Source organism: Lissotriton helveticus, chromosome 9 (genome assembly GCF_964261635.1).
Source record: "Lissotriton helveticus chromosome 9, aLisHel1.1, whole genome shotgun sequence".
Lineage (NCBI taxonomy): Eukaryota > Metazoa > Chordata > Amphibia > Caudata > Salamandridae > Lissotriton > Lissotriton helveticus.
The window spans coordinates 972,298,343-972,319,853 of record NC_136070.1 but is presented as its reverse complement, the minus strand read 5'-3'; positions in this window follow the sequence as shown (position 1 = coordinate 972,319,853).

Below are 21,511 nucleotides of genomic sequence, written 5' to 3'. Positions count from 1 at the left end.
GTTGAGTTCTATGTTGAGAATAGGAAGTGAACCAGTTAAGGACAGTGCCATTAAGGCCAAACCAACATTTGAGTGTGTTAAGTAGGGTTGTGTGGTTGACAGTGTCAAATGCAGCAGAGAGGTCGAGGTTAATGAGTAGGGAGGACACACCCGTATCCAGGGTATGGTGGATGTCATCAACGATTTTTAGCAATGCGGTTTCAGTGCTACAGCCTTTATGAAAGCCGGATTGTAGAGGGTCAAGAAGGTTGAAAGTGTCAATGTGTTTGTCCAGTTGGAGTAGGGCATATTTATCAAGGGCTTTGGAGAAGAGGGGGAGGTTGGAGATAGGGCGGAGGTTGTTAGGATCGTCAGGATCAGCTTTAGGGTTTTTGAGAATGGAGGTGATTTGACCAAGTTGAAGGGAGACTATGACACACCCCGAGGTAAGGGAGGAGTTGATGATAATGGTCCAGTATGGGACAATGACATGTTTAAGATCTTGGACAAGGTTAGAAGGGAGAGGGTCTTTTGTGTGAGAAGATGGTTTTAGTTTAGACAAGATATTAGAGGCTTCAAGTTTGGATACAGGGAGGAAATTATGAAATGAGGCTTTGTTTTTAAGTTGTTGGTGGGCGGAGTTGGTTTCAGGTATGATTGCAGCAGAAAGGAGTGGGGATGAAACAGGGGGCAGTGTGGCTAAGGCAGGGAGTACAGGGGCGGCTTCCGGGGTACTCTGTCAGTTGCGAGGGGTCTGAATTTGAGCAAAAGTTTGATCAATCTTGCCAATTTTTCAGAGAAGTAGTTGGCGATTTCTTCACATTTGGTAGTGGAGGCCGTAAGATTAAAGGGGGTAGCGGAGGTTTGTTTTCTAACAATGTTGAACAGTTCTCTGGGTCTATATTTGGCACTTGAGAGTTGCGAACAGAAAAAAGATACCTTTTCATTAAAGATGTGTTTCTTGTAGGAGGATCTGGCAGCTCTGAGGAGGGCAAGATGGGAGGGAGAAGGGTCTAGTTTCCAGGTTCTTTAAGTCATTCTGAGAGCACGTCTTTCTATGTTGACATCTGAGTTAAACCAAGATTTAGAGGGGATTTTTTTTTTGTTTTAAGTTTAGACTGAGGTATTTGGTCTAGAACCTCAGAGACCGATTTATTGAAATGCTCGGTGAGCTCATTGGTGTTAAGAGAAAGAGGGGTGAGGCGAAGTTGAGTTTGGACTCCAATACTCCTGGGGGGATGAGATCAAAGTTTCGAATTCATTTCACAGTAATGGTGTTTTTCGGTGGGGGGATCGGGGCCGAGGGGGAGATTGTGAAACGAATGAGGTGGTGGTCTGACTAGTCAATAGGGATGATGTTGGAAAGGGAGGCCAGGTCATTGTTAGAGATGATGACATCAAGAATGGCGCCTTTAGAGTGAGTTGGGGAGAGGCAGAGTTGTTTGAGGTCGTTAATCTCTAGGAGATTGGAAAGAAGTGTAACTGAGGGGTTATCTTGTTCATTCCAGTGGAGATTGAGATCTCCAAGGAAGAGATCTTTGGAGTTAGATAGAGAGGATTGAGTAAGAAGGTTGGATAATTTGTCTACAAAGTGAGGAGTGTCACCAAGAGTTGGTAGATATTGAGTTCAGCACCTAGGTATTCGAAAGTTGAGTAGTCAGTATTCTTGGCAAGAGAGAGTTGGAGTTGGTTTTTAAAGATTATAGCTATTCCCCCTCCTTTCCCCACTGGTCTGTCCTTTCTGATGATAGAGTAGCCAGGGGGGCAGAGTAGGTCAAGGATGGGTGATGAGTGATCATTCAGCCATGTTTCAGTGAGGAAGGCGCTATAAATAACTTCACTCAAGATATTTTCAGAGATTTCGGATGCATGGCAACCGGCCGAGCGGCAGTTGACAAGCATACAGGTTAGGGGATAAGGGTTAGTTTTGAGGGGGTGGGAGAAGATGGTGGTATGTTGCGGGGGAGTCTGGGGGAGCTAGGAGAGAGTGGGATTCCACTAGCCCCCAGGATAACTGTAATGAGAGAGTGAGGGGGGAGAGATCTTTAGGCGGTGTTGAAGGAAGGTGAGAGATTTCAGATGTATGGCAAATGGTCGAGTGGCCATTAGCAGGCATACAGGTGAGGAGGTTAGGGTAAGTTTTGGGCAGAGAGCGGGAGTGGATGGTGGTACGTTGAAGGGGGAGTCTGGGGGAGCAGGGAGAGGGGGGATTCGACTAGTCCCCAGGATAACTGGGATGAGAGAGTGAGGGGGAGAGATCCTTAGGCGGTGTTGAAGGGAGGTAAGATTTGCAAAGGGCAGAGAGGTCAGAGTTTGAGAGACCGTTCAATGTGCGATGAGGCCTATGAGTACGGCAGCGGAGGGGAGTAGTTCTCCAGTGTTTGGGATTAGTGACTGTTGAACTTGGCCCTTTTCCCCCACATTTTTCGCTTTCACCCCCCAACATGTAGGATGTCTCCCCCATGGTAAAGGTTACTGAATAGTCCATGTGTGGTGTGAGACGCCATGTTAATGTTAAATGCAATGCAATGGTGTGTACATTTATTTTCCCCCATTGTAAACATGTACCCTGGTGAAATGCTGCATTTGTGTTTTGCATTTAAAATGGCTGCCAAGGCTATGCGTTGTGCCACCTGACTGCAGGAGGTTAGCAGTCTAGTTGTTAGGTACCCAGCCACCCCTGCATTTGGAGGGAAAGCCTGGCACCCAGGGTGCTCTACTCCTCCCCCTGAGCCAGTTAGAACTAGTTCGCCTGTCTGCGGTGGGTTAGCGGTCTAGTTGTCTGGTACCCAGCAATCCCAGCATTTGGAGGGACCTTCTAGAAGCTTCCAGTAAGCATGGGCGGATTTTGCGAATTGGCAATCCGCGAACTTGCGTATTTACGGATTCGCAATCCGCAAAATCCGCGAACTCTCGCGAATTTGCGGATTTCTTTTTTTTGTGTTCGCACGGATTTCTGCCAGTTCGCGAGGGTTCTGTACCAGTTCGCAATTGCGAACTTACTTGTCGGCTCGCAACGGCCGCGACTATGTTGTTTCTACATCTGGTTCATCATCACAGGTTCACAGCACCCTCTGTTTCACCACTGCCACCCTCTGGTACACCCATGCCACCCTCTGGTACATCACTGCCACCCTCTGGTTGGTTTATCACTGCAGATTATGGGGGTGAAAAAAAGCAAGCACACCTGCCCTGCTTCAACTAACATGAATTAATTTGGGGTTGATTAATGTGTCACTGAATTTAAACTTCCAGTCTGGCTGGCACCTGCTTCCTTATCTGTAATTTGCTTTCTGTTGCAGTGCACTTTTTTTTCACAGGACCTTTGTGGCCTATAGTTGCAAGTAGGCAACTGAACTCTGAAGGGGCCCCTCAGGAAGCACTACAGGGAATGGTTACTAATGATAAGATTGAACTTTTGCACCTGCTGAGTGCTTTCAGTTTGGTCTGTAATTGCTTTCTGTTGCAGTGTAATTTTTTTAACAGGACCTTTGTTGTATACTTGTAGCTATTCTCTGAGCCTGCTGTGAGGGTCAGAGCAGGGTCATAGAATAGTTGCAAGTAGGCAAATGAACTCTGAAGGGGCCCCTCAGGAAGCACTACAGGGAATGGTTACTAATGATAAGATTGAACTTTTGCACCTGCTGAGTGCTTTCAGTTTTGCAAAAATCCAAATATCCAGCAGCATCCACAAAAAGTAATCCTTCCAGGTCAAGATCCAAATCAAAGTGACCAGCACATGAAGAAAGCACTGGGAGGAGCCTGGTGGACAGGAACAGGAAGTTGGAGACTGTGGGGCACTTCCTTCCTCCCACCCCCACCCCCCAAAATGGACTCCTTGCAAAGAAAAAGTGCAGGCAAATGTCAACCTGAGGAGTTATTCTGATAAAAATCATAATTTTCAAGGTTTATGCTGCCTGCTGGTGGATTTCTTGTGCGAAATTGCAAATTTTGCAATCTCGCAATTGCGAGATTGTCGCTGCCCGCCGCATCTACGTGTTCGCAAGTGTTTACTCCCGCGAAATTGTATAGTATTCTAGTTGGCAAGTGCGACCAAGCAAAAAATCAGCTTCGCACGGATTTTACGAATTTTCGGCAAGTTCGCGAGAGTTCGCGGATTGCGAATTTACCGAAAATCCGCAAAATCCGCGAGCGGAACGGATTTTACGCCCATGCTTAGCTTCTAGGCATTCTGGTATAGGGAGAGCAGTAGAGATGTGATGAGCAGAGACAGAGCTGGGACAGGAATGTGAGGGGACCTGCTGCCAGGGGATACCGCCACTTGGGCCTGTGTGCTGGACCCTGCACCCATCTAGGACCCCCCTACTGTCCCCAGGGCTAGTGGAGCCCCACTTCAGGAGTTCAGGCTGCCGTGTGAGAGGAGGGCCACGCTGCAGTGGGGATGGTAAACGCCTACCACCCTGCTTTGATGATGCCCCCACTACCTGCTGACCTGGCCCAGTAGTGCCTACTGCTCTGTCCCCCGGACCCCTGAGGAAGGAGGGCCCCCCTAGGTCCCTGGAGCTGCCGGGACCCTGCCCTATGCAAGCGCTGCACAAAGAAGCGCCCAGAAGGGAAGGAGCATCTGGGACCCCCCCCAGGAGGTGAGGAGTGTTACCCTGAGCCTGCTGCTGGGACTGTCCGCCCCTTTTCGCTGTGCTCCTGGACGTGCTGGGCCTGGAGGAGGCGCTGCATGCCAAGCGCTATAATCCTGGAAGCACTGTGCTGCAGAAGCCCTGGGTAGTCCTGAAGTGCCTGAACTGTACTGCCTGCTGTGTGTGCCTGCAAAGCGCCGCTTCAACCAAGCGCTGGACTGTTGGAAGGGCTGCCTGGCCCTGGATAAGTGCTGCCTGCTAAGCTCTGTGATCTAGAAGCGCTTTATGAGGAGCTGGGCTGAGGAGAAGCGCTGTGTGGTGGCTAGCGCTGCGCAGCTGGAAGAGGCTGCTTTTGTGTTCCTAAGTGCTACCGCCTCTCAGCCTTGTAAATAGGGCAGGAGCCTACCCCACCTCCGCTCGGGGAGCAGTGTCTGCGTCTGTCTGGTGAGGCATCGAGGCACATTGTCGGTGCCTGCCTCCCACCCTACTGCCCAGGAAGCCCGGAGCGAGGAGCAGAAGTGTGGAGACATTGCCAAGAGCCCGGTGAGTGTGGGGCTCAAACAGACTGTGTTGGGGGGCGTATCGGGGCATACTGTCGGTGCCCAACCCCCGATGCCAGCATTCCGTGGTGAACTGCCGCCCCCAGGAACAGTATTGTTCTCCAGGTGCCCCGCCTGGCAGCGGGCACCTGCAACGTTGGGCCAGTAGACCCAGGACAGAGACTCGGAGGTATGGGCCCCGGGTGGGTCAGGGACCTGGGTTGTGCCTACAGTAGTTAGTTGCCTGATTCCAGGCCAATAGGGGAAGTCAGGCTATGGAAGTTTAGCTGCAGATGATCCTGCCTCATGTGTGATACCACTGTTGAGGGGGGGGGGGGAATGCCGGTCTTGGGTGCCTAGTGTTTTTATGTCACCGGGAAGTGCTTTTGAGCCCCTATTCGGTTAAGGCTGGGTGCTTAGGTCACTGTGCCCCTACTCATGATTAGTTGAGCCAATGTGGATGTGTGCTCTGCAAATCTTATGAGCACCGTGATTCCTGCCCAAGGATAAGGCTCCTGCCTGATGCCCAGAGGTCCCTCTACTGAGGTTGTAAGCCCGATGTCAATGTTATGCACCCATTGTTTCTTTTCTTGCAGGAGGTGCTCGTGAATTCCTGCCTGATGTTAAGGTTCGGCACCTAAGGTTGATTTGATGGTGTACTTACTTGCCCCAGGATGCTCCAAAGAGTTATTGGTGCCCATGGTAAATGTGAATATGCCTTTCTAGGCCTGATGTAATGTTGTTTGCTCAATGTTCCTTTTGTTGCAGTGGATGCAGACGCCAGGCAGGAGTTACCTTCATACCTAATGTGTATCTTATGTCTAATGCCTGAGTTTACGCCTACAACTTACTTCTAGGTGAGGCCAAGGATGAAGGTCTGAGTTTGCCCTGCAATATCAATCATATGTGTTACGCATTTCCTGACATTCTTTTATTTCAGCTGGACACTAATGGACTTCCTTAACCCTTTTTCTTATTTCTCCCATTTTTCCTTGTAAATAATCCCCCGGGTATACTTGCTCTGGCGCCAGTTGGCTCCTCATTGTGATTACTGCTATTGTTGTGTTTTACCTTTGCAGGTTGGAGATAATACAACACTTATTCTTTTTCTAACCAGAAGCGGTGTCGTATCTCTTTTGTGGTGTGCCTGGTGTGTCGTCTGTGAGTACTGCGTGGATGCTTCACACATGTCCTCTGAAGTTTGGCCTGCCCGCTCTGCTCCATGCTACCCCCTGCAGAATTGGTAACCCTATTTCTGACAGTGACCTTTTGAAAGCCAGAGTAGGGAGAAGTAGAAGTAAAGTGGGGGGCCCTGGGGCTGAGGGATATAAGTTGTTTATAATCCTCTCTAAGTAGAGAGAGTTTGGTCACTAAGGTAGTAATATTTCAGTCAATGTTGATGAGTGTTTGGGTAAGGAGGGTGAGCGGGGGAACAGAAGGGGCAGGGGTGGGGAAGGGTGTATTTTCAGTATTGGTTGGTAGGAGGAAGTTAATGTTCAGGGAGGGAAGTAGGTGTAGGAATTAGAGTAGGTGAGGGACGTAAAATCCTCTCTAGGCATGGAGGGGGGTGTGGAGGAGGGCGGGGCACTGAGAGAGGAAGGAGATAGTTTTGAGTAGAGGGTAAGAGGTCGAAATGAGTGTGGGGAGAAATAACATCAATGTGGGAGAAGGAGTGTAGTTAAGAAAAGGGAGGCTCGGAGAAGGGTGTGTAATAGAGTGAGGGGCAACGAGGGGTATTTTGGTAGTATAGCTGGGGCAGGAGGTGGGGTTGGGAGTTGGAGAGGTGAGAATGGGAGTTGACGGGAGTGTTATTAGAGGGCGTGGGATTTGGTTTGTTCATGAGCAAGAGATTTGGGGAGATGCAGAGTGAGTTGGGGATGTCAAGGGGGGATTCAGGAGAGAGCGATTGATTAGAAGTAGAGGCTTGGGAAGGGGAAGAGGAGGAGAGGAGAGGACGAGAGGGGTGTGAGGAAGGGTACCATCAGGGTTTGGGGGAGAAGTGTGTTAAGAGGATGAAGAGTAGGGGGAAATGGGTGAATAGAGGGAAGAGCAATATGGAGGGCACAGGTGGTTTGGGTGTTAGAAATGGGGTTATGAGTTTGGGGGCATTGGTTATTAGCGTAAGTGAGGGTAGAATTATTGGCAAGCGTTACACTTAAATTACACCTGGTTTTCAGTACCCCACACTAGACATTAACTACTAAAAAACATGAGCCACATGTGGAAGTAGGTGGTTCCCTGTAGAGGCAGCTGCACCTGACACCTGTTCTCCAGGACGTTTTTTTGACTTACAAAGGCAGAGGCTTGTTTTTACTGGTAGTATAAAAAACTAGACAAGACTGATTCTGAAAAATAGAAATCTTATCCATGAATTTGTTTCCACAAATACTTCAAATATATTATAATTCCAAGTTTTTATATTTATCCTGCTTAATGAATTTAATATCGGAGTAATTACCTCCAATTCCATTTTTAAAAGTGCATAGACCCTTGGGTTCACCGCCATACCCTTCCTATTCCGTATCCCTCACAACCCTCTCTTGTGTTATTTGGATGAGAGTTCTACATCCACTCTCCCTGTTTAGTCCCCATCTCCACTTTTGTATTTTATATGTTTTCCCTGCCACCCACCACGTCTCTCACCTGTTTCCTACTCCCCTACTTAAGTCATCGCTTCCCTGAAGCCCCTAACTACCACTCCTGCCATTAATCCTCAATACCATTTTAAATCTGTACCATCATTTTATCCCAATACCCATTATTCTCCTTGCCTCCTCTACCTGTTAAGATTGTGGTAGACGTAAAACAGAGACTCCTGCAACTCCGATTTTATTAAATTACCCTAGTATCTCACTCTGTCCCTTTCTTTTTCAAAAATACTTATTACACTTACTGTTCCTTAGTACTTTAGTATTATGACATGGTTTAGCTTTAATTTTGTTTTACATAGCTGCCTGATATGCATTGGATACTTGGTATGGTACAATACAGGTTTTTACACATTTTAGTAATCTACAAGAATAGGGATTGCAAGTCTGGATCAAGAGAAGGAATTACATTTTGTTTGTAGTTCATCAAATGAAGTGCATATGCAAAGGCAGAGGGAGTCTTGTGTATAAATCAGTCTTCTCACAAAACGGTACAGCTCTAATAAATCACCCTCTGCGCTCTGTTATTTCCCCACTTTTCCAACTCACCTCCTGCAGACTGGGGATGGTTTCAAGAAGAAAGACCTTGCAGGCTGAGTAGGCTTCAAAGAAAAGTGTGACTAAGGGAGCATCTACAGTGGCAGCAAACTGGCCTGCTAACATCTCAATGACTGCAGAAACATTAAAAAATCACAGTTAAAGATCAAAGGCTTAAGTGTTGCATTTTTCTGCACATTCACCACCTTGCCTGGTAGGACATACTGAACAAAAACAGTGCAATGTGTTTGCTGACAGCAAATGATTTTTTGCATGAATTAGACTCAATTCACATAGGTTTTCTCTGACTCTCATGGGTCATGTAATGGCATCCATTTCAATCCTACATCCTATTGTACTTTTGTAGCATTCTAGACACTAGACATTACATGGTAATCATTCCACATTACTGCAACTCACTGTATTGAACTCAAAAGAATGAAAGGACAAATATGTATCACAAGGGTGCTTTCTACTTAAATTTGTATGTGGTTAACAAAGAAGTGCTGGTTCGGGTATCACCAGAGTAAAAAAAGTGGTGTAATGATTTTGTACTATTTTGCTCCTCAGGAAGGAAGAAACTGAACCAATTTAATCTCATACATCTGATTCACTCAATTTTCTATTTTAAACATTACAAAAAGTGTGGACTCAAATTTCCTGTCCTAATATTGTAAATGTTTAGTTGGGAGCAAAACTTGCTTCCTGCATTCTCTATTTTTTAAGTGGTAAAAATGGTTAAAATATATTAACTCCATGATTTGCACCAGTCAAAACATTTACTTAATATGGTGCTTAGTTTGCAATTGTGTGAGCTGTAGGTTGCAGCGAGATGCCTGTGCAAATGAAATAAACAAATACCTCTTGAAAATGATGCACGGTTTCTGCAGGTTTTAATGCTCCTCTTCCTATGGAGGTAATTTCATAACTTAAGACCAGATTCTGGGTTTGTCAGATGGGTATCCCGTCACACACGTGATGGAGAACTGGTCTGTCTAATTACAGGTATAATAGGATATAAAGGACTTGTAATAAGTCCGCGGGAACAGACGTAAAGTTTGCAATGGAGCAATTTGTCCACCAAACTCTAAATCAGGCCCTTATATTTTGGTTACTAAAAAGAATAGGTTTTTCCTGGAGGTGTGCTCTTCAGACATGAGATGTGTTCCCCTTCTGACATGGCAAACTTGACACTGCAGCTCAGCATGCAAGTTCAATTGGCAGATGTACTAGAAAGTAGTGGAGTTACACTTTATGCAGACCAATGTTGCAGTTGAATTCTGATTTGGGCCACAAATGAGTATTCAATGCAGATAAGTTAGAAGTTGCTCAAAACTATGGGATGACTATGGACTATTATTCTCTGCACCAATCAGACATAAGAAATTGCATCTCTTAATAAAGGTGTCCTTTCCCCACACTCCCGCAACCATCATACAGAACCCCACCCTTCCACCAGCGCAGGTACACACCAAGGCTAAACCAATATTTCTGGTTGACTGTAGAAGCAGTCTTCATTACAGGATAGAAGGTTCTGAGAATCAGACCCAGGTGTGATTCAATTTCTGGTCCTGCAAGAGAAAATAAAAAAAACATTATTAATGAAAAGAAAGACGAATACCAACTTAAAATGACGAGTGTGCTACAAAGCTCATGTGTTTGTTATGATACATGTTAAAAAATAACTTGATGCATGGCTTTCTAAATTTTCCACTCAGCAGCAAATGAAACTTCAAACCTCCGAGGTAAAGGGGAACCAAATTTCACCAGATTTGATATAGGAAAATGGGCGCCTTTCTTTTTTGACAAAATGACTGCAACTCCTTTTTAACATGGCTCCCACAAGTAAGACCTAACTACAATTTTTGCATCTTGGAGCAGTTGATGCATTTCTGCATCTACAGCAAAGTTTATACTAACTTTGCTGGAGAAAGCAAGTAGGGCATTTAGCCAAAACATGCTCCAGACAAAGCAACTTTTTACAGCTCATATAAGGCAATCAGCCTCCATCAGTAAGCGGAAAAGAAAGTTTCACATTGTCTTTACCCTGGATTCCCTGGATTCACTTGCACCTTTTTATAAGGGTGATGAAGGAGAGCGGAATTATAGCAGGGTTGCTGCATTTTTACAGAAATCCAAAATCCTTGTAAGAAGAAAGGCTTCATAGTTATGTAGTTAGTTTGTGTGGAGCTGTTTAGTTTTTAACTGTTTTTTAGCAAGAGACATAATGAAACAACACCTGTAAGGAACATCTGGTGCTGGTATATGGTGCTAAAATGTGAATCTGCAAAGTGAAAGGACTACGAACGACAACAAATCTAAAACAATATGTATCATTTTAACATAATAACCAAAATAGTAGCAATACATGTTTGTCCAATAAGAATTGCTGTCGGTGGACCTATATTTAAGATGCAACCATTCACTTCAAAGGCCTATTGCTGGAGCTCCATATTTGAAGCCTCCTGATAGATTTAGCACTGAGATGTTTGTTTCTTTAATGAGCACTGTCTGAAAAGTAATCATCTTAGAGTTGATTTGCATAACCATTATGACATGGGGTCGCAACAGATAGTGTTGCTGTTATATTATTTTCCTGTTCATTGTCAATTTCCTCACAAATTAAGTGTTTCAACTATGTGGGTTGAAAAGACAAAGTCATGGGCTTCTATTCTCAATGCCACTATTTGTTTGAAACATATGTAGAAAATAACTTAAATATACCCTGTGTGGCTTCTTTCCACTTTCAATTTGCATAGAAATGCAATGCTAGTGATTGACCCACTATCAAAAACCAATGTAAAATGTATTAATCCACCATGGGCTAATACAAAATGTGAAACACTTTATTAAGGGACCAGAAAGAAGAAGCCAACATCTGTCAGGGCATGCTTCAAAGCCAACTATCTGTGTATTTGAGTGGTGTGATGACATGAGCCAAAGTCAGATAATACTATCTGCAGCCAGACCTAAAAGCAATGTAGAATCCGATAGATTGCCACAGATCACAGTGTTCCACAACAACATAGCATTTTTGAAATTACCGTATTGAATTGTCATTTGATGGATGGCCCAAAACACAATCTCCTCTTGAATAGATGGCACCATAAATAGATTTACAATCCTAGAAGATGTTGACATTGGTATCCCCTTGGTAAGAGCAATTTGACACATTAAAGCCGTCCTTTCAAGTTCAGCAGAATTCTCCTAAATATGCAGAAATATGAAATATTGGTCATTTAAATGATTTATGACAAAAACACCAGACGAGATAAACAAATCCAAAACAAGAATTAAGTACAAAGTATCAGGTATGCAGACAATATTGTGAAACAGGAGATGCCTAAACACATCATTAAGGGCCTGATTATGAGTTTGGCGGATGGGATACTCCGTCATAAATGTGATGGATATGCCGTCCACCATATTACAAGTTCCATAGGATATAATGGAATTGTAATATGGAGGACAAGATGTCCCTCAAGTTTGTAACAGAATATCGCTGACTACCAAACACTTAGGGCCCGATTCACAGAACTAACTTAAGACAAAATCCTAAACTTACTACCATTTTGGTACTCACAGAAGGCACTTCCTCATTTTGGTTCGCCAGGATGTCAGTGGATGTTACTTGAGTTGTTACATTTATTTTGGTACCTAGAGTTTCCTTCTAGGTACAAAATGGTTGGTTGATGGCCATCCTCGGTTTGACAGCCGTTTACCAAATTTTGTGAGACATATGATTTGGAGGGTGGTGAGAATGACTGTGGTGGTGCAACGGTTGTTAGTCAGTATGTGGGGTATAGGTAATAATGTGAGTTTAATAATGTGAGTTTGAAATGTTGGTGGCATTGGTTGATAAGAAGAAAATAGTGTAAGATTTATAGGATATCTGGTGTACGTGTTAGTGTAAGGCATAGAAGGAGAAGAATTGTAGGTGATGGAATATAGGCTATTTAAAAGTTTACAAAGGCATGCTTCTTATGGGTGGATTAAAAACAGGGGTCTCCAACTGGTTGATCGCAAGTTACTAGTAGCTCGCAGGCTGCTACTGAGTAGCTCACATATGATAATTGCCTGTCAACAAGCTTGAGGATATGCAGGTGCCATACAGATGACAAAGCTATTTAAAACACTGTGCCCGTTTCTAAGATTTACTCAAAAGCTGAGAGTGCTGGATGATGCAGAATACCCTTTTCTGAAAAATAATTTCTTCATTTTCTACTTTCTTTCTAGCCTTTCTTTCCTTTTCTTTCATCTTCCTTGCTTTCATGTCTCTTGTTCCTGTCTTAATGTATTTTATTCCCTCTTTCTTGCTTTCTTTTAATTTCTCCTTCTTTCTCACTTTCTTACTATTTGTTTACATTATTTCTTCCTTTCCCTCTTTTGGTGTGCATTCTTTTTCAGTTCTCTTTCTTTTTGGCAAAAGTTTCAGATTGCCATATTTCTTTCTTTTTTCATTTCTATCTCTAGTTTCTACTTTTCTTCTACTTCCCCATTCTTTGTTTCTTTCAAAGTTGTTCTTTCTTCTCCTATTTCAATCTCTTAATTGTTTCCCTATTTTTCTCTGTTTTTTTCTTTTCCAGGCTAATTCTTTCTTCTTCACCTTTCTTTCTCTCCTTGTTTCTCTCAGTAATTATTTACTTTGTTCTTTCATTCTTTCTTTTTTCTCCCATGTCTGTTTTTCTCTGTTTATTTTTCTATCTTCCACTCTTACTTGCTTTTGCTCCTTCTTTTCATTTGTCCTAACTCTGTCTTTTTCAATGTCTTTCTTTCTCCTCTTTTTTCTCTTATTGTTTCTTTTTCTCCCTCCTTTCGTTCAGTCTTATCTTTTTTCTCTGTCTTCATCTTTCCTCGTCTGTTATTCTTTTTCTGTCTTTTTCCTTTTGTTGTATTTACTTATTGTTCTTTTTTCTTTCCTACCCTCTTTTCTTTTATTTGTCAACTACTTGCCTTTTCTTCATCTACTACTGACCTTGTCTCTTTCTTTCTGTTTTCTTTTAATTTCTGTCTCTAATTTTTTTCTTTTAATTTCTTTCCATAGTTTTCTTGTTGTCTTTTTTCTCTTACCTTCTTTCTTTTTGCGTTCTCTATTGTGCTCTTCATTTTTCTACTTCTACTTCCTCCTTTGCCATACCTTCTTTCTTCCCTTCTTTTCAATCATTTCTTTCAAGGTTGGTTTCTGTATCTTTCATTTATTTTCTTCCTTAATTTCCTGTCTTGTGCTCTTTTCTCTGATTATTTTGTCCTCATTAGTTTTCTCTTTAATTTTGTTCCTTTTTCATTTCCTATATTTCACTGCCTTTCTTTTTTATTTTCCTTTCTTTCTTTCTTTCTTTTTCCTTTCTTTCTTTCTTTCTTTCTTTCTTTCTTTCTTTCTTTCTTTCTTTCTTTTCTTTCTTTTTCCCTCATTCTATCATTCTTTCCTTTTGGGTTTTTTCTTTTCTCTTCCCTGTAATGTTATGGTATGTTAATGAATTTGTAAAGCACTTTGCTGCCCTAGCAATAGGGCATCCCAGCGTTAGTTCCAGGTCATATTGTGGTAGAAGAGAAGGGGTTGAGAAATAGGCCACAAATTCCCAAGTCTTCACTGCCTTCATGAAAGCCCAATGATTCTGGATACTCCTGATGGTCACCGGGAGCATGTTTGAGAAGGCCGGTGCCTTATCTCGGAACGAGCGCCCTCCTGCTCTTGCTTTTCTGACTCGGGGGAACAGAGGCCAAGTTTAGCTCTGCAGAACACAGCTCACAACGTGGGACTTACGGAAATAATACATTTGATAGGATAGGGGAAGTAAGGATTCTGTGTGCAAAGCACAGTGTCTTGAAGTGGATTCTCTTATCCATTGGGAGCCAGTGCAATATGTGAATAAATGTAGCAACTGAGCATGTCTGGGCATACCCACGTCTGGGCATACCCTTCCCACATAGGGTGAACAGCAAAACAAACAAGATGATGGACAGGGTCAAGACTGATTTGCAAATGGCCATGTCTGAACTGGGGTGGCTTGGTGAGCAAAATAACGATGGATTAAACCCAGATCTGTGACTGGGGGTGAATGTTTTGCCACTGTGCAACATTCCGTCCATCATCTTGTGTGTTTTGCTGTTCACCCTATGTGCGAAGGGTATGCCCAGACGTGGGTCCCGTGCTCACTAAGACACTGGAGTCAAGCTATCCTGGCTGAAGATGGCTGATAGCCAGACACCGGTCCTAGGATGCTTAATTCCGGTCCAGGGAAGACATGGCTTGGCAGTTCGGGCTGGACTGTTCACATGAGGCACAGGGTCAAGACTGATTTGCATATGGCCATGTCTGAACCTGGGTGGCTTGGTGAGCAAAATAACGATGGATTAAACCCAGATCTGTAACTGGGGGTGAATGTTTTGCCATTGTGCCACATTCCGTCCATCATCTTGTTTGTTTTACTAGAATATCTTTGTCAGTATATTGTCTGGCATACATATTCTGTACTAAACATTGTTGATAGAAGTTATCACCACATTTAGGTCAGGATATTGATGTCAAGTGATATTCTATATGTAATATTCCAATATATAATCCTATTAATTATTACATTCCCACCCACTGTAAAACTAACTTGGTGCTCTCTTTTCAAGAGCTGTTATATGTCTTGCAGCTCCCACGATATCACCAATCCTGTGGTACATCCTAAAAAATCCCTTCTATTGCCACTGGGTAATTAATTAAACTTTTTCATGTCAGGAATATCTTGCTATTTGTTAGTGCCCCATTGGATCTCCCATGCATTTCTTCAGCTGGGCTCCCTACTCACATCCATTGTGGCATCAAGATAATCATCCTGTGTAAATTATTTCAGAACCTCTGGGAGAGCCATCTGTATAACCCTGTTAACAATACAATGGCACATCTGCTTGTTTCCATACTGACTACAGATCACAACAGAACTATTTGGGATACTAAAGGTCTGACTGAATGATCAGTAGTAATTCTGCTTTGCCACACAGGTAAAGATGCAGTGTTTTACAACTCCTGCCCTGAAGCTCCTGAGCTTTCCCAAGATTGAGTGAATAATTACCAGCTGTCGGGGATAACCTGTTGCTTACCGAGTACTTCAGGATGCTGTCCAGAGTGTCAGAAATCACCAACATGTTGCTCTCTGTCAAATCCCTTTCAGTGATGGTAGTGTACATAGAATGCACAATAGCTAGTTCCTGCAGGGGTGTTAACTGGGTAAAAAGCACATTTTATGCATCTGAACAACAGGGTCAATCAGGGACTTATTCACAAACTGTGACATACTATAAAATGCTTTTCTCAAACCCTATATCTGAAGACTTCTGCCTCCAACTCTCTTATCTATTCTACGAGGAGATCTATGCCCCTCATGTATACCTACTGTTTTTTTCTATCTGTAGGAAGGATAGGGGTGATTGGCTGGAAAATGGGGAACATTTATTATAAAATGGGAGGCATTTTGGAAAAGGTAAGGGGGTAAAGGAAGGATTAAAGAGGTGTTTAGGGAGGGACAAACACCTATCCACAACAAGGTAAGCTTGTTGATATTCACAAACTGTACTTACTTTATTACTTAAGCCATAATGGTCATAAAACAATTACAAATGTTTTTCAGCCCAGATCTGGAGTAAGTGCAGAATCACACATAGCAAACCACTGAAATTGGAACACCATTCCATAACAAATAATGGAGATAAGGACGTAAAATAAAACCCAATAGAAATAAATGTTAGAAATACATGAACCTATTTTGAATTTAAAAAAAGATATATCTATATATATATATATATCTATCTATATATAGATCAAGGCTTCACAAGCCGAACGCACAGATGTTTTGTCTGCCACTTGCTACGTTTCATTACATTTCATTTTGTTTCACGGAGTGCCTTCCCGGGTGATTCTTTCAGAGCAGCCCTCTTTCCCCCTTTGCTATTTTCAAATCCCCCTATCGAGATGTATGATGGGTTTCACATATAAAAATACACTCTTTTAAGATGTTCCTTTCACTGTTAAGCAAGACCTGAAACAGACAATGCCGAAATGCGTCTACTTGTTAATTTAAGAACAAACTGTGATCCCTTGAGTGCTCTGTGTTGTCCCATTGAACCTAAGTTGTAGTAAACCTTGTCAGCAGATTTTAAGCAATAACACTGACTCAGGCCAATCTTTGGAGAATAGTTGTACATGTATATATGCTTGGAAATGGTGAAGTGACAAAAGCAGTAAAGTTACTACAAAGTCTAAGAGTAAATGTACACATGTATGTGTGTGTGGGTGTGTGTCCTTTTGTACTGGTAATCATTGACCTTTTTCTGGTGCTTCATTTTTCTCAACTATCCATACCCAGAGGAGGAACAAGCCATGAATGCTTGCTCTCTCAGAAATCTCTCCTTTATATGACACTCAACATTAACGGGTCCCAGGATGCTTGTTTTCGGGTGCGGGGAAGACCTGGCTTGGCAGTTTGGGCTGGACTGTTACTATGAGGCACAGGGTCAAGACTAATTTGCATATGGCTGAGTTTGAACTGGGTTTGCGAAGTGAGCTAAAGAACTATGATGGATTCAACCCAAATCTGTGATTGGGCTGGGTGACTGAGGGTTTCAGCGCTCTGTTCGTCATCTCCTTGTGTTTGCAGAAATGTGATATAACACTGCAATATCGCACAATAACTTATTTATACTGCACATTATAGCAACTCACTGCACTACAACCCAATACAACCTAAGCTATTACCGCTGTACTTCACACCACACAGTCCTTCACAGTACAGTAAAGCCTAGAATATCACACTACAGCACTACACAATATAACACAATGTTAGGCAACCACATATGTAGCTAAAGCTCACTGCCTCTCATTGCCTTGAGTGTCATGTAAAGCAATGGAGACTCACAGATACCTTTTTTCGATGTTCCAGGATTTTACAACCCAATAAAATGGTCTCATCTGGTTGGACAGAAGCAGACGTATCCAAAAAGCCCATTAGGCTTTCTATGTCCAAGCGCCGGACCGATTCCATCAGTCGAACTGTAATGACAACCCCAATAAACAGACACATGTATGAATACTGTCTAGGCAGATGTTGCTCTTTAGTCATTTAGAAAAACGTATCACAAGACATTTGTAACTCGCAACGCAATCTGCATGAATTTTTAAAGGTAGGATAGATGTCCAAGATTCATTTGTGCTTGTGCAATTTATGTTGTATGTTATTTTTTTACGGCTTGATTACATATGGAATGTAGGTGTTATGCTCTCTATATATATCTGCTTATGAACTACTGGTAAAACTAGCATTGGCATAGGCAATAGATCTCAACCCCTAAATTTGGTTGCCACCTTTCCTTCCAAGAGAAAAATGCAGTAATATGTTGATGTTTCAAGAGTCTGCAGAGACCCAAAATAGGACTTTAAAAACAATCGTATGTATTAATTCGCAAAATGACTCTTCTTTCTTTGTTTACTTTAATCATTTGTCATGGATCAATAACTCACGCATAGAACACATTTAAATTGGTTTTCTATTTATATTTGCTCTTTGAAGTATACACAGATAAGGCATAAAAATTCCTGCATGTGGTGATTTAGCTTATTTTTGTTCCGACTGATACATTAAAATGACAGTGGTGCTGATAGGAAAGAAGTTAGGTGGCAACCCTACCCCTGAACCATATTTGTTTTGCCAACTTTTTTTTAGATGACTTCTGTGGATGTACATTCAGTGTAATAAAAAGGGATCCCCTGAGTCTGGATAATGTTCCTAGGACAGGGCAACAGTAAATTCAATAATAACAGTTCCTAGACAACAAAATACCTATTAAAGATAAGGTTTCACACAAACAGTTAATAAACAAAGCCTCAGTATACTAACACAGCAAAAACATTTTTCAGAAAATATATATATTTTTTTATTTTGTTTCAGAGCATATAAATCAATTATTAAAACTAAAACAACATCAGCATACAATCATACCAAATAATACATATATCAATAATACATTAAAAAACTTGTGTTTCTAAAGATAAAAAATTACAAGGGTTTTTCAAGAATTAAAGTAGATACGGTGACACTCTCTACGAGCGTTTCGGCGTAACAACGCCTTCTTCAGGAGAACCTCTAGAGATTCGAAATATAAACAAAAATATATACACATGAACATACATAATTGTATAACACAATGCAATATACTGAGGCTATTAGGATAAACTTGGTGCAAGAGAGCGAGTGATGGACTAAAAAGTGACTATAAATTAACATTGCAACATGTAGTGTTAACAACACAATGAAATAAGCGACATTAAAGTTATACATGTGCAATAGAAGTTGAATTTAGAAGGAGGAAAGAATTACCACTGATAAGGTTGGAGTATAGGTAGTGTACAGAAAGAAAAAAGATACGTTAAATAGTTGCTCGTGCACAAAAAGTGCAAAGAAGCGAGGTGCACCCCAGATACCGAAGAAACAAGAAGGCATGGAGCTTTACCTAACAATGATCGCAGTCTATGTACTAGAAAGTGCTGGGTGTAGCATGCTCTGACTGATATAGCCGCTATTAAAACAGAGAAAGAGTGAAATGATTCAATGAGGTGTACTACCGCAGTACCAACTGAGAAGAATAAAAAAAGATCATGCCAAGGTACCTAATAATGGCAATGAAGGTGCGAAGTCAAAGATAGACGTCAACGCACCAGATGGATCTCAATAAAGCAACCTGGAGCCTCCATAAAATGTTATGAATTGATCACTCCAATTGCCCAAAAACAGGATATCAAAGTGGAGGAAGGGACAGGCAGAGTCATATAAATACCTGTTCTGTTCTGAGGTACTCCAACAAGAGATTCAGTATAGTAGATTTCAAGTAAAAAGACTAGATAGCCGGATGATCGGGCACAAAGGAGCTGCAATGAATAAGTAAAGCCACATAAGCACTTGCATTTAGATGTCTAAAGTAGACTGCCATCCTATATATACTATACTGTGATTACCTGTATGACGGCAGACCAAATGAAAATTCTGAGTCATGGATAACTCATCAGTGGATTCGTTAAATATGACGTCAAAGGCACCTACTTATGATAATCTGCAATAAAGGATAATGCGTTGTCACTAAATTGCCAACTAATCAATCAATCAATCAATCAATCAAGCATTTGTATAGCGCACTACTCACCCGGAGGGTCTCAAGGCGCTTGGGGAGGGGGGGTCCGCTACTGCTCGAACAGCCAGGTCTTGAGCTGCTTCCTGAAGGTGAGGTGGTCTTGGGTCAGGCGGAGGTGGGTCGGGAGGGTGTTCCAGGTCTTGGCGGCCAGGTAGGAGAAGGACCTTCCTCCTGTGGTGGCTCTTCGGATGCGGGGGACGGCGGCGAGGGCGTGGTTGGTCGATCGAAGCTGGCGTGTGGGAGTGTAGAAGTTGAGGCGGCTGTTGAGGTATCTTGGGCCTTGGTTGTGGAGAGCTTTGTGTGCGTGGGTGAGGAGACGGAAGGTGATTCTCTTGTTGACCGGAAGCCAGTGCAGGTCTCTTAGGTGTCCGGAAATGTGGCTGTGTAGGGGGATGTCGAGGATGAGTCTTGCTGAGGCGTTCTGGATCCATTGGAGTCTCTTCTGGAGTTTGGCGGTGGTTCCGGCGTAGAGGGAGTTGCCGTAGTCCAGTCGGCTGGTGACGAGGGCCTGGGTGACCGTCTTCCTGGTCTCGGTGGGGATCCACCTGAAGATCTTACGTAGCATGCGCAGGATGTTGAAGCATGACGAGGAGACGGCGTTGACTTGTCTGGTCATGGAGAGGGAGGAGTCCAGGATGAAGCCCAGGTTGCGTGCGTGGTCTGTGGGATTGGGTGCGCTGCCCAGGGCGGTGGCCCACCATGAGTCGTCCCAGGCGGAGGGTGATGGGCCTAGGATGAGGACTTCCGTCTTGTCTGAGTTCAGTTTCAGGCGGCTGTTCATCATCCACTCGGCTACGTCTGTCATCCCTTCGCGTAGGTTGGCTCTGGCGGTGGCGGGGTCACTGGTGAGGGAGAGGATCAGCTGGGTGTCGTCGGCGTAAGAGATGATGTTGAGGTTGTGTTGGCGTGCGATGGCCGCGAGGGGGCTCATGTAGACGTTGAAGAGGGTGGGGCTGAGCGAGGAGCCTTGAGGAACGCCGCAGATGACTTCAGTGGCTTCTGATCTGAAAGGGGGAGGCGGACTCTCTGTGTCCTTCCGGCGAGGAAGGTGATGATCCAATCTAGTGCCTTCTCTTGGATTCCGACGTTGCTGAGGCGCTGCACCAGGGTGCGGTGGCAGACAGTGTTGAATGCTGCGGAGAGGTCCAGGAGGATGAGGGCCGCAGTTTCTCCGTTGTCGAGCAGGGCTCGGATGTCATCGGTGGCTGCGATGAGGGCGGTCTCGGTGCTGTGGTTGGCCCGGAAGCCGGACTGCGAGGGGTCGAGGGATCCATTCGTCTCGAGAAAGGCGGCAAGCTGCTTGTTGACGGTCTTCTCGATGACTTTGGCCGGGAACGGGAGGAGCGAGATGGGGCGGTAGTTTTTGAGTTCGGTGGGGTCCGCTGATGGTTTCTTCAGTAGAGCGCTGAGTTCGGCGTGCTTCCAGCTCTCTGGGAAGGTAGCGGTGGTGAAGGAGGTGTTGATGATGTCTCGCAGGTGGGGTGCGATGACAGCGTCGGCCTTGTTGACGATGTGGTGAGGGCAGGGGTCGGTTGGGGATCCGGAGTGGATGGAGTTCATCGTGCGGATGGTGTCTTCGGTGGTGATCGGGGTCCAGGCGCGGAGGGTGGTGGTGGGGGTCGTTGGTGCGGTCGTAGGGTGCGTCGGTTGTGTGCTGAAGCTGTTGTGTATGTCTGCGATCTTGTTGTGGAAGTAGGAGGCGAGGGAGTTGCATAGGTCTTGTGATGGGGTGATGTCGTTGTTTCCGGCGTTGGGATTGGAGAGCTCTTTGACGATGTTGAAGAGTTCCTTGCTGTTGTGTGCGTTGTTGTCCAGTCGTTCCTTGAATGCGGTTTTCTTGGTGGTATGGATCAGTTGGTGGTGTTTTCGGGTTGCGAGCTTGAGGGTGGTCATGTTGTCTGGTGTAGGGTCTCTGCGCCAGGCTCGCTCGAGGGCACGGCAGTTCTTCTTGGAGCTCTTGAGTTCGTCAGTGAACCAAGGTGCTTTCTTACTGCCGGGTCTGCTGGGCGGGGTCCTCAGTGGGGCGAGGTCGTCTGCGCAGTTGCTG